General features: G+C 36.4%; 1 protein-coding gene across 5 annotated transcripts in view; it reads left to right on the top strand.

Annotated features, from left to right (window-relative positions):
* Pou2f1 (POU class 2 homeobox 1) overlaps nucleotides 1-12178 on the top strand; it is a 147654-nt gene that overhangs the window by 34264 nt on the left and 101212 nt on the right. Inside the window, exon 1 of one of the 5 annotated variants that reach the window (XM_048357585.1) lies at nucleotides 1052-1080. The exons of the other annotated variants lie outside the window; for them this stretch is intronic. The gene's annotated coding sequence lies outside the window, so the exon portion shown is untranslated. Of the gene's footprint in view, nucleotides 1-1051; nucleotides 1081-12178 lie in introns of those variants that run through there. 5 annotated transcript variants of the gene reach the window in all.

Raw genomic sequence — 12178 nt, 5'->3', positions numbered from 1 at the left:
ACACTTTAAGTTCTTGGATGTTTGGTTTCTAGGTAAGAATGAGTCCTGCCAAAAAACATATGCTTATCCCTGAGATAAGGAAGGCCTCCCTTGTCTCTTTTAGAAGCAAAGATAGAGTGCTTCTGTGTTTCTAAATACCATATTTCTGAGTTGCCTTCACAAGGTCCTGTTTTTCCTCAATTTATCCTGTTTCTGGCAGCTATTTCCCAGGCCTCATTTTCCCCAGTTTATCCTGCCTCAAATTCATTCCTACCATAAGAAGTTAGGCCCAGTAGGTATTAAGTTCATATATTTATTTTGCCCAAGTATGGAGAAAAATACACCTGACAAAGTCTGAGAGGCAGTTCTAATGGATTATGGGAAACTTTGATTTTTTTTTATTTCATGGTCTCACTAGGAAAATAGCCTTAGTAGTCATATTTTTTTGGAATCTCCCTGGCTGGTTAATCTGCCTGTGAGGCTTTCTGTTTCAAATACTAAGTTTTCCAAAGTGGGTAAAAACACTTATCATTTTTGTCATAACTAAATACAGTGTTGCGACATCATACTTCATTGTTTCTAAAATAAATGAATTCTCTGTATTTTTCCTGTTCTTGGTATCTTGATTATTTAATCAAATCTATTTTCTGAGATCTGGCAGTTTTTTTTCCATGTTTTAAAATGTGTCCATTTGACTTTTTAATCTCAATCCCTTTAGAAGAGTCTATAAATGAATGTTTTCCTATTCGCTTTTAAGGTTAACTGAGCAAACTTGTAGGGAGTATATTTTAGAAGCAGAAGTCCAAATTTTACATGTTATATCTTTGCAGAAGGGAAGTACAGGCGTTTATTTTTTCTTGGTAGGATATTCCTATGCAAAATAGCAATCACCCATAAGAGGCTTATTTGAAGAATTTATTTGCAGTACTACGCAGATTCTTATCACTTTACAGTTTTCTATGTTGAAGAAGTACATGAAGTTCAGTAGGGAAAATCTTATATTGAATATTTCTTCTGTGAAGGACAACCAGCCTTTATCAAACTCCATTGTTCACAAGAGAACATAAATCAAACTACTGTTTATGTTCTGAATAACAACTGGTAAATTACAGCTTTTGCTATAGTTTTTTACTTTATTGGAAACTCAAGTTAAGGAATATTATAACTGAACTATACATGGTAAAACAAACCAAGACAGATTATGGTTAGTAGAAAAAATTTAATAATTCTTTAACAATATAGCTGAATTTGGTACTTTGTTTATAGCAGAGTGAAATTAACATGGAGAACTAGTTTATAAATTGATCTGATATATGATTATATTAGGAAAAATCTATGCATAACCCATCAACATATTTTCTGATATTTCTGTGCTGAAGACTGTTGGCTGGTCAGGAGCTTTGGGTATTAATTAATTCAGGTGTAGATTTAATTCAGGTTTAACATAGTCTGATTGGTCCTTTGAGTTTTAAAAATATAGCCTATTACAATGCATATTTTGAAATTTGGTATCCTAAAGAGTAGTGATACATGTGCTAATGAAATACTTCTGAAATTTGGACAGACTTGGTTATTCAGGGACAAGTTCACTGAGGATAGAATTTCATTTCAAGAAAAGTCTACATTATTTACATTTAATGATTTGAATTGTTTTTATTTCTTATCAGTCAAGAATTTTTTAACAGTCAGAAACTTTCAGTCTCTGAATTCTATAATGGTCTACTAAATAATACTGTTTCAGACACGGTACCAGTCCCCTGCCACCCACCTCATGATTCCTGTTCATTTTACTGTTCTAGTCTTATATTTTCCAGACTGAAACATGGAACTATAGTTAGGAGCTTTTTAACTTAATAAAGTTAATTTTAGATCTTTTTTTCCTCTTGCCCTTCCCCTTGCCCTCCCTCTTCCCTTCTCCCTTCCCCACTCCCTTGGCTCTTTTGGTTTTTCTAATGCAAATGGGAAAAAACAAAATGCAACTTCCAGAACACTCCTAGCAGCATCCAGAACCATTTTTTATTTTTTTTTTAATTTAATCCTTCCCAGGGCTGGAACTCAGGGCCTGTTGTGCTGTCCCTGAACTTTCTCATTCAAAGCTAGTGCTCTACCACTTTGAGCCATAGGACCATTTCTGTTTTTTCTGGTGGTTAGTTAGAGAAGAGTCTCAGGGACTATTCTGCCTTGGCTGGCTTTGAACTATGATCCTCAGATCTCAGCCTCCTTAGTTGTTAGGGTTCAACACCTGGTGGAAGAAACTTTTGATAATGCTCTTTTAAATCAGGAAAATGGCTGCTTTTTAAAAAATTAATAAAGTAAAATATTAATAGACAATTTATGCACTATGATTAAAACATCTAGTGATCTCTAAATAAATGTTCCTAATGTGCTTTAACTGCAATGTGCTTTGCATCTCATTGAAAGTTGCCCCCTTGCTAGTTAACAAAACTAATATTTGGTTCTGCAGATGGGCAATTTTTTTTTTTTTTTTTTTTTTGCCAGTCCTGGGCCTTGGACTCAGGGCCTGAGCACTGTTCCTGGCTTCTTCCAGCTCAAGGCCAGCACTCTGCCACCTGAGCCACAGCGCCCCTTCTGGCCGTTTTCCATATATGTGGTGCTGGGGAATCGAACCGAGAGCTTCATGTGTAGGAGGCAAGCACTCTTGCCACTAGGTCATATTCCCAGCCCCAAAATGATTCACTCTTTTTTTGGGGGGGGGGGGCTAGTCCTGGGCCTTGGAAATTTTTTTTTAATATACACTGACTTGTTTGTTTTTGAGGCAGGATCTTTCTATGTATCATAGACTACCTTGAAATTCACTGTGTAGCCCAGGATGCTTTGAAATTCAATTCTATTGCCTCAGCTTTTCAGCACTGGGATTATAGGCATTCACTATCATATCTGTCTTTAAATTAAATTTTTTTTTTTTTTTTTTTTTTTTGGCCAGTCCTGGGCCTTGGACTCAGGGCCTGAGCACTGTCCCTGGCTTCTTCCCGCTCAAGGCTAGCACTCTGCCACTTGAGCCACAGCGCCGCTTCTGGCCGTTTTCTGTATATGTGGTGCTGGGGAATCGAACCTAGGGCCTCGTGTATCCGAGGCAGGCACTCTTGCCACTAGGCTATATCCCCAGCCCTTAAATTAAATTTTGATGTAGGAATAATTCTATTCTCTTCATTGCCCAGTTTCATTTCATATGAAGCTTGATTCTTGCCACATAGAAGTTTATGCAGAAGACAAATATTAATTTTATGCATTGCTGAAAAACTTAAAGTACCAGTTTAGTCTGATTCTAACTATAGAAAACTTTGAAGCTGTAATCAGGATAATTGGTTTTAGCAATTGAACATTAATGTTCAATTCCTATAAAGAAAATGGCAAGTCAGATTATGTTTTTATCTCTCTTCTCTTAACTTCCTTCTCTCCCAGTATGTTAGAAGTTTTAGTTAAGTGGAATGCCCAGAAAATGATGTTATGGTTAATTTTCTCCCTTTTTTTTGGTGTGTATAATTCATAATATAATATGTGAGAATTAGTCGTTCATTTGCCTTGAATTAGATTATGATTGGGCAGTAATTTTTACCTAAAGAAGTGGCATCAAGGAACATAAATTAACCTGGAGTCTTTTCTCATTTGTAAATATTCCTGGATTTTAATTTAGGAGATTCTTGTTTGTTATGTTTGATGTTCTGTAAAATAAAGTATCTGTAGTTTTGTAAAACTTGAAATGATTTTATTTTTGTACTTTTGCTTTTAAGAACCATTGGAGCAAGACAAGTCTGTAAATAGGTAAATGTAATAAAAGGTTATAGATGCTTTGGGAGATTGCTGCATGGCAGTTCTCCCTCATTTGAGGTTTTGTGTTGCTTGGTTTCAGTTACCCATAATCATCCTCAACCTGAAAATAGTAAATGGATAAATCTAGAAATAAACAACTCTTAGACATAATTGCACATTGTTCTGAGTAGTGTGGTAAAACTATGTGTCACCTGTTTAATCCGATCTAGAATGTTAATCATTCCTTAGTCCAGTGTATGCTGTGTACATACCTACATGGTTAATCACTTAGTAGCTGTTTTGATGATCAGACTGACTGTTGTGGCATCACAGTGCTTATATCTAGACAATCCTTACATCACTTCTTAATGGCATCATATTATAAGATTACTGTCTTAAGGAAAAAAAATCACAAGCTGATGTTGCTAAAATCTTTGGTGCAATAAAGTTACTTTGAGAAAATCATGCTTGTATAAATTTTAATGTACTCTATTGTTAATAATTGGTGTGTGTCTTTTTTTTTTTAAATGTGCGCGGCAGTATAGAGTTTTGAACTCAGGGCCTTGCACTGTCACTCAGCTTTCTTATAGTTTGTACCCTCATCACTTGCGCCATGTTTCCAGTCTGGTATTTTGTTTGTTTATTATTAGCTGTTGTTAATCTTTGACTATGCCTACTTAGTAAATTAAACTTTATCATAGATATGCTTTTTAAACATTACAACAACAAAAAACTCTGTATTTACAGGGTTGGTATTTTTGAGGCATTCACTGGGTGCTTAGAACATATTCTCCCTCTTTCATATTGAACCCACAATCAGGAATGGTTGCTTGCAAATAGAAACATCTTGGCTTACCCTTGTTCTCCCAGGAGTTTTTAGAGTAGGAGAAAACCCTTCCATCCAGGTATTATCATAAGTAAATTTCAGTTTAGAGACCAATGTCAACAAAAGGATAATGTATAAAACAGCTTATTGAATTTCAGAAATTTCATGAACTTGACATGATTAAGCTACAGAGTGAGGACAGTAAAAATAAAAGATGATTTTTATTTGCAGAAGGCAAGGAGCTATTAACATATGGAAAGAGGAGAGAGTAAGAGTAGACTTGGGTTTTGAAAAGATAATAGGTGGCAGAGTAGAGCATGAATTGGAGAGCTCTAGGATACTGAAGGCAGGAGATGGTTTGGAAGATAATCTTCGGAAACTAGTGACTGATAGGATTTATCATTTACCTTGGGTGAGAGAAGAAGGTATAGAGAACAGCGGTGTTTCTACTTGGAGGGCCTCCTTACCTCACCACTGTTAGCCTATGCCTAATGGGTATTGCATTTGTGTTTTCATGTTCAGCTTTGTGTTTCTGCAGCCACTTGGATGGTTCAGGATGGGTATATTATTCATATGAAGTCAGTCAGTACTTTGCATAGGAAGGTGCATCCTTGTGCTTAAACTAGGGTTCATGAAAGCCAGGAGAGGCTGCAGTTGTCTAGCCTCTGTGTGGAAACCTGAGAAGAAAATCAAAAGAAAAGAGACAAACTGGGGGCTGGGAGAAATATGATATCAGGTCCTGACAACATTTCTTGAGTGTCTGAAATGTGCTCTACTTCTAGATATTTCAGTTATTGGAGCCATTAATCCCTCTCTTCTTCTCTCCCTTCCTCTTCCCTCTGCTTTTCTTCTTCCTGACCTTCCCTTTCCCCCTTCCTGCTTTCCCTTCCTCTTCTTCCTCTTCCCCTTTGTTTTATTTAGTTTGTGTTAGGGTTTTCTGTCTTCTGAAATCAATAAGGTCTTGATACAGAAGTTTTAATGGGGGTGCTGAGAATATGGCCTAGTGGCAAGAGTGCTTGCCTCGCATACATGAAGCCCTGGGTTCAATTCCTCAGCACCACATATAAAGAAAACGTCCAGAAGTGGTGCTAGCCTTGAAAAAAAAAAAGAAGAAGAAGAAGCCAGGGACAGTACTCTGGCCCTGAGTCCAAGGCCCAGGACTGGCAAAAAGAAAAAAAAAAAAGTTTTAATGGCTGTTGTTGAGGCAAGAGACTATTAAATGATGAAATAGTAGAAAAATGAGAATATTCACCAAAAGAACCTTGTGTTTCAAGTTGAGATTGAGGTCACATGACTTGTTGAAAATCATGCATTTGGCAGCTGAGACTACATTCAGATCCCATACTTTAGCTTGGTGGAATTTATAATCTCACTTTATGCCAACAAAAAAAATTAAGAAGTTGTCTTTGGATGAGCTATCTGAGGGTAAATGGAAATAATTTGTGTATGGAGATGGTCGGGGATGTTGTATTTGGAAAATTCTTAAAGATACAGCAGTATGGTGACTTTGTTGCTCTGAAAGCTTGAGTGAATGCCTATTGCTGTATTAAGGTCTGGGTTCACTGGTTGTAGCTACACAAATCTTTATTTTGAGGCACTCATATTTGAGTTGCTTTAGGGAGAGTACTTATAAAGCAGTAAAATCTTGTCTGAATGTGGCAGTTGCTTTTCACTGTTTGGATGTGCTTGTGAAAAATGTCTCCCTAGGACCTTTAATTTTGTTCCTAAATTTATAACAGAGCCACTTCTCGGTGCTCTCTGTTGCTCAAGGTACTTTTGGTGATCAGATTGTTATTAAGTTGGGTAGGTGAGCTGTAGAGCATGGCCTACAGGGAATCATTTATTGTTCTGTACAAGAATAGGTAGTGCTGAGGAGTCATGTCTCATTTAGGGCATCAAGTGGTTTCTCACTTTAAAAATCTGACATCAATACTACTTTCCATTGATTTAAAAAGAAAAACCAGTAAATGCTCATTTGAGCATGAGAAAAAGAACTTAAAAACCACTCCATTTTTGATATATGAAAAGCAAGGAAGATAACAGTAACTTACTTAAGTCTAAATGATTAGAAATTTTGGCCTAATATCAGTTACCATAATTCTGTACTCTAGGAAAAATATCTTTCAAGCCTAATGTTGATTTTCAGATAGAAATATCCAGGACTTAGAATATATAGAAGCTTCAAATCTAAACCAATTTGCTCGGAAGTGAAATGAAGTATTGTAATAAACACAGAAAGAAAAGAGTATTAGAGAAAATGGGAAGCAGAAACTATAAATGATTACTTTGTAGGAAATATTAAGGGATTTATTTAAAAAAGACTTAGTAACTAACAGCAGAAATAATAGCTGACATTTCTTGATGGTATCACACACCATTCTTAACAATGGTACTTAATACTCCAGTGTCTTAGAATACAGTGTTTCAAAAACCCCATTTTACAGAAGAGTTTTGAGATTTAAGTACAAGAACCTAGGTAAAATCCCAAAGTGTGTGTGTGGTAGCTGAAGTTTGAATTTAGGTAAGTTGATTCTCATGTCCCCACTTTTAACCAATGCGCTGCAATACCAGCTGACCCAATATGCTCTTAACTTCTGTGTGTATTGTGATTTGTAAACACATAAAAAATGACCTTACATTGTGTTATTTCTTTTCTTTTTTTTTTTTTTTTTTTTGGTCTTTTCTGTTTTGGTACCAGAGATCGAACCCAGAATGTTGCACTTGCTAGGCAAGCGGTTTGCCACTGAGCTACATCACAGCCCACATTGTGTTATTTCTCATAGCTCAGGAGCATCTCCTTCTTCAAGTAGTTGTTTCACTTCAAGTTTCTTTCTTTTTTTGGGCGGGGGGTGTCTGTCGGTGGTGAGACTTCAGGGACTGAACACTGTCCTTGAGCTCTTTTTGCCCAAGGCTAGTGCTCTACCACTTTGAGCTGAAGCTCCACTTCTGGTCTTCTGGTGGTTAATTGGAGATCAGAGCCTCATGGCTCAGTCCTCAGATCTCAGCCACCTGAGTAGGTAGGATTACAGGTGTGAGATACCATTGCCTGGCTGAGGGGATTTTAATTCAGTAAGTCAGTTTATAGATGGACAAAGGGTGAAAAAATGCAGCATTGGTACTCAGTAGATAGTCTGTTGAAAATGAACTATACTACTTGTGGGTGGAGACAGGAGGGAAAAACTGGGGGAGAGGGAGGGAAGGGTGACATTGTCCAAAAAGGAATGTACTAATTACCTGACTTACATAATAACTATAGCTCCTCTGTGTATCACCTTTATAATAACAATAAAAAATAAAAATAAGTCAGTTTATAAGTACATTGCATTTGTGTGTGCACATGTACGTGTGTGCCTGCCAGTCCTGGGATTTTGAACTTAGGACTTGGACACTATTTGTGAGCTTTTTGCTCAAAGCTAGCACTCTACCAATTGGGCCACAGCTCCACTTCCAGCTCTTTTGGTAGTTAATTGGAGAGAAGAGTCTCACTATCTTTCCTGCCTGTAGTGGTTTTGAACCATGATCCTCAGTTCTCAGCCTCAGAGTAGTTAGGATTACAAATGTGAGCCACCTACACCCAACTATATATTGCATTTTAATCAGCATCCCTTCCATCACCCCCCCATCTTTCCCAATGCCATGTGTTTTCCTTATTATTAATTAAACAAAGCACTAAATACTTTCATGTTTTTCTTTGTGATCCTAGGCATAGAATTTGCCCATCCCCTTACTTGCTCTGTCCTTGGCAGCTACCTCTTTCCCACTGTGTTGCCATCTCCTTAATCTTGTTCATAGGCTTTCTGACCATTCTGTTTGTTCTATGAATTACTAGTTAACATATTTTTCCATTGGATTGTTTCATCTCAGCTATGTGTAGGGAGTTTTTGGATACTAATCTTTTGTTGGTCACATATGTTATAACATTTTTAGAATGAGGTCTACATTTGTACTTTTAAATGTACTCTATGAAAGGTAAGTTTTAAACTTTTATACTATTGGATTTACTATTCTTTTAGAGTTCATATATGTCTCACTAAATATGACTTTCTGTTCTCATGTTTAAATTCTCCTACATTTCTCTGAGCTTTAGCTTACTATTTGTATTTTAATCAATTAACTTAGAATTGATTTTTGTGTAGAATGTGAGATAAAGACCTAATTTTAGGTATAAGGATTTGCAGTTCTCTCTCCATTATTCAAAATGTCTCTCTTTTCTTATTCAGCTGTCCTGCAATGCCAGGTGTGGCATACATTGAGTTTTCATGTGTATATAGGTTTTATCTGCATTTCCTTTAAAACTAAATTTATGTATAGCAATGTCTTTTTTTCACTTTTGAAGGTAGCGCCTTTTGAATACTATATTATTGCCTGACTAGTCCTGACTAAATTAGTGCCCTTAGTAACTCTAGATTTTACTAGTATGAAGCAGTATCTAGGTTATGTTACTACTTGCCAGATTAGGATATACTAGTGTTCTAATGCAATGATTCCTTTGAATTTTGACAAGAGTATGGAGTTATTTTTGTTCTTCTTTTAGCGATATATAAATTGAGGCCAAGAGGATGCTTTTTTAGCTCGGACTGTGAACTCCTGCTGGCTGGCTCTACTGTGTCAACTGTAAAAGCATACTGTATTGCTTCTCATTTAACGAATTTATAAAAGACTTTGCTGATTTAAACATTTGAAGAGGAATTGAGACCAGCTTCAAGTCAACTATAACCTATCTAAAATTGTCTGATGGTTAGTATTATTAGATTTAGTCAAATACAGCTGTTGAAGTTTGGTTTTAGATCTTAATTGAACTTTCTGAACTGATTATCATTGACCTCTGCTTCCCTGCCCCTTACATGTGAAGAAAATATGAAAATGATTTTTTTCCTTTATTGTCACAGTGAAGTACAGAGGGGTTAGTTTCATATACAATGCAGTGAGTACATTTATGGTTCAACTTGTTACCTCCTCCCTCATTTTCCCCCCTCCCCCCCACCTGAAAATGATTTTTGTGCTTAGGAAAATGTCACATTTTTGGAGTTTTCATGTGTAAACTAGTAGAGGACTCTTATGTGCAGAGAATGGGGCCAGTTATCAAGAACATTTATAGGTTGGAGATACAGTATTCTTCATAGTTTATTTAGTAAGGCATAAGAATTGATATGGCTGTTGGAACAACCTAGGGATACACATTGTTTTGGATAATTTTGCCTCTTGCCCTCTAATCAAGCCTCTTATAATCTTTCTTCACTGAGGCTGCCCAACTTTGAACTCTCTGTTCTGGATTTTCTGTGGCACACAATATCGATACCAGCTTTCCAAACTTACACCAAACTTAGAGTTTGATTATGTTTGATGGCACTTTTACTATATTTTGAATTGCTCATGGAAATAGAGTTTATGTTCTTAAGAGTAATGAAACTTCTTAGGACCAGGAGCATTTTGAGTTTATTTAATGCTGAGGATCAAATTCAGTGCCTGTGCATTCTAGGCAAATACTCTTACAACTGAATTACCGCTCTAACCCTGGGATGGCGTTTTGCTTTTTCTTTTAGGCATTTTTACTGTCTCAGCACAATAGCTAACCACAGTTAGATACTGAATAAATCCTTCTTTTAATATGGCTTAATGAATAAATCTTCTAATATGGCTTAATGAGGAAGACTTGAGTGATGAGGGAAAATTTATATTGGACTTAAAATTGACTTTTAGTGAACAGAATTATTCAAATACTTCATTCAAATTGCTGTGAGAAACAAAAGGTTAATCAGAATCAGTTTCTTAGAAAGTTATAAATGTAGTTGTCAGCTTTCTATATATATTATGTATCATCTTAGTTTTTCAGGGGGCTAGAACTTATTTATATACGTATTTTTAAAATGCCAATCATAGGACTTGAATTCTGGGCCGGTACACTGTCCCTGAGCTTCTTTTACTCACAGCTGACATTTTAGCCACAGTGCTACTTCCAGCTTTTTCTGGGTAGTTTAAATTGGAGATAAGAAGTCTCACAGGCTGGCTTCAAACTGCAACATTCAGATTTCAGCCTCCTGAGTAGCTATGATTACAGGTGTGAGCCTCCAGTGCCTGGCCACTTGTTTATAATTTAGTTGAGGATATCAAACTTAGAAGGAAGAAGTCAATCAAGATTGAATGTGTTTAAGTTATAAAGCCCTGGGAGTGGGAGATATCATTTTCTACTGGAGATGAGCTGGGGAAGGATATCAAACATTGTAGTAATATGTGAAGTGGGGCCTGAATGAAGAAGGCAGAATTTTGAAAGGTGAATTATGAATAGGGGATGAGGTTACATTCCCGAAAGAAGAACAGTGAAGCAAGGGCTGGTAGAGTCAGGAAAAGCTGGTTATTTCAGAGCAAAAGTTGCTCTTTATAGCTAGAATATTGGGGCATACAAGTAAATAAGTAGGAGCCAAGTTTGCGTAGGGTCTTAAATGTCAAGCAAAGGTGTTTGGACTTAATTCAGTAGACAGTGGGGAGCCACTGAAGTTTTTTAAGTAATGCGATCCCAGCTATGCTTTTGGAAATTTAATCTGGAAGCATTGTCAGTAATGAATGAATGAGAAAACGAAAGTGTTTTTCATTACTGGACCACTTCTATTTCTTATTTTGTGTGTCATTCTAACTAGAACAAATGTTAGGATAATTTACCTGTCGATTAACAGTAAGAATCTTTACTAATAAATATGGAGGAAAAGGGGTGTGTGTGTGTGTGTGTGTGTGTGTGTGTGTGTGTGTTCAGTCTCATGCCCACTTAGTCTTTTAAAAAAATGATTGAAGCTCTATTCACCTGTTGGCTTCTAGCAAAAGTTTTTATTTAGACTCTTCATCAATGAGTTATATAATTTAGATAATCTGAAAATATTGTTCTGGTTGCCATACTACTAAAAAAGCCTATGAGTCTTCTTTTGGTGGTTGAATTGAGTATAGATTTTATAACTCAATAGTCCTATTTATTGCTCCCACTATTCCCTTGCTTCTTAATACAGACTAAAATCTCCTGTAAATTTTCTCTCTTAAAAAAAAAAATCTTACTCACTTCTTGTGACATTTATTGAGTCTCCAGATTCCTGAGAGGGGAAAAGTATTTTGAGATTCTGAGAACTTGTGTGACGGGGTCAAGTCTAGTAGAATTGGGATGAAAGCTCTATTTGCTCAACAAGTATTTTTTACACTTGCTGTATACTAGATAGTGTGCCAAATCATGATGATGGTAAGTGACACAGAAGCAGCTTGCTTTTTATTGCCTACTTTAGAGAGATAAACATTAACCTTTGGTAATATATTAAACCACTTGTATAATTAGCAACTGGGGTGAGCCCCCCAATTAATGAATAGTATTTTGAGGCACTTTGAAAGGATATAAGGAGAAAGGAAGTGATGCTAATTTAAAGTGGCATGTTAGGGAAGATTGTTTGAAGGAAATGAATTTTAAGCTGAGAATTGAAATAGGAGATCCTTGTGAGCAAGGCAGAATGAGAGTGAGAAGGGCATTCCAGGAAGAGAGAACAGTATGCACCAAGGCCCCCTAGTGGAAAAGAATTTGGAGTATTAGATGACCTGAAAGGTCAGTTGGGCTAGAACATAGTTTTGATT

The sequence above is a fragment of the Perognathus longimembris genome, chromosome 11 (genome assembly GCF_023159225.1).
Source record: "Perognathus longimembris pacificus isolate PPM17 chromosome 11, ASM2315922v1, whole genome shotgun sequence".
Classification (NCBI taxonomy): domain Eukaryota; kingdom Metazoa; phylum Chordata; class Mammalia; order Rodentia; family Heteromyidae; genus Perognathus; species Perognathus longimembris.
The sequence above is the reverse complement of the archived record's forward strand: the minus strand, read 5'-3'. Positions and strand labels throughout refer to the sequence as shown.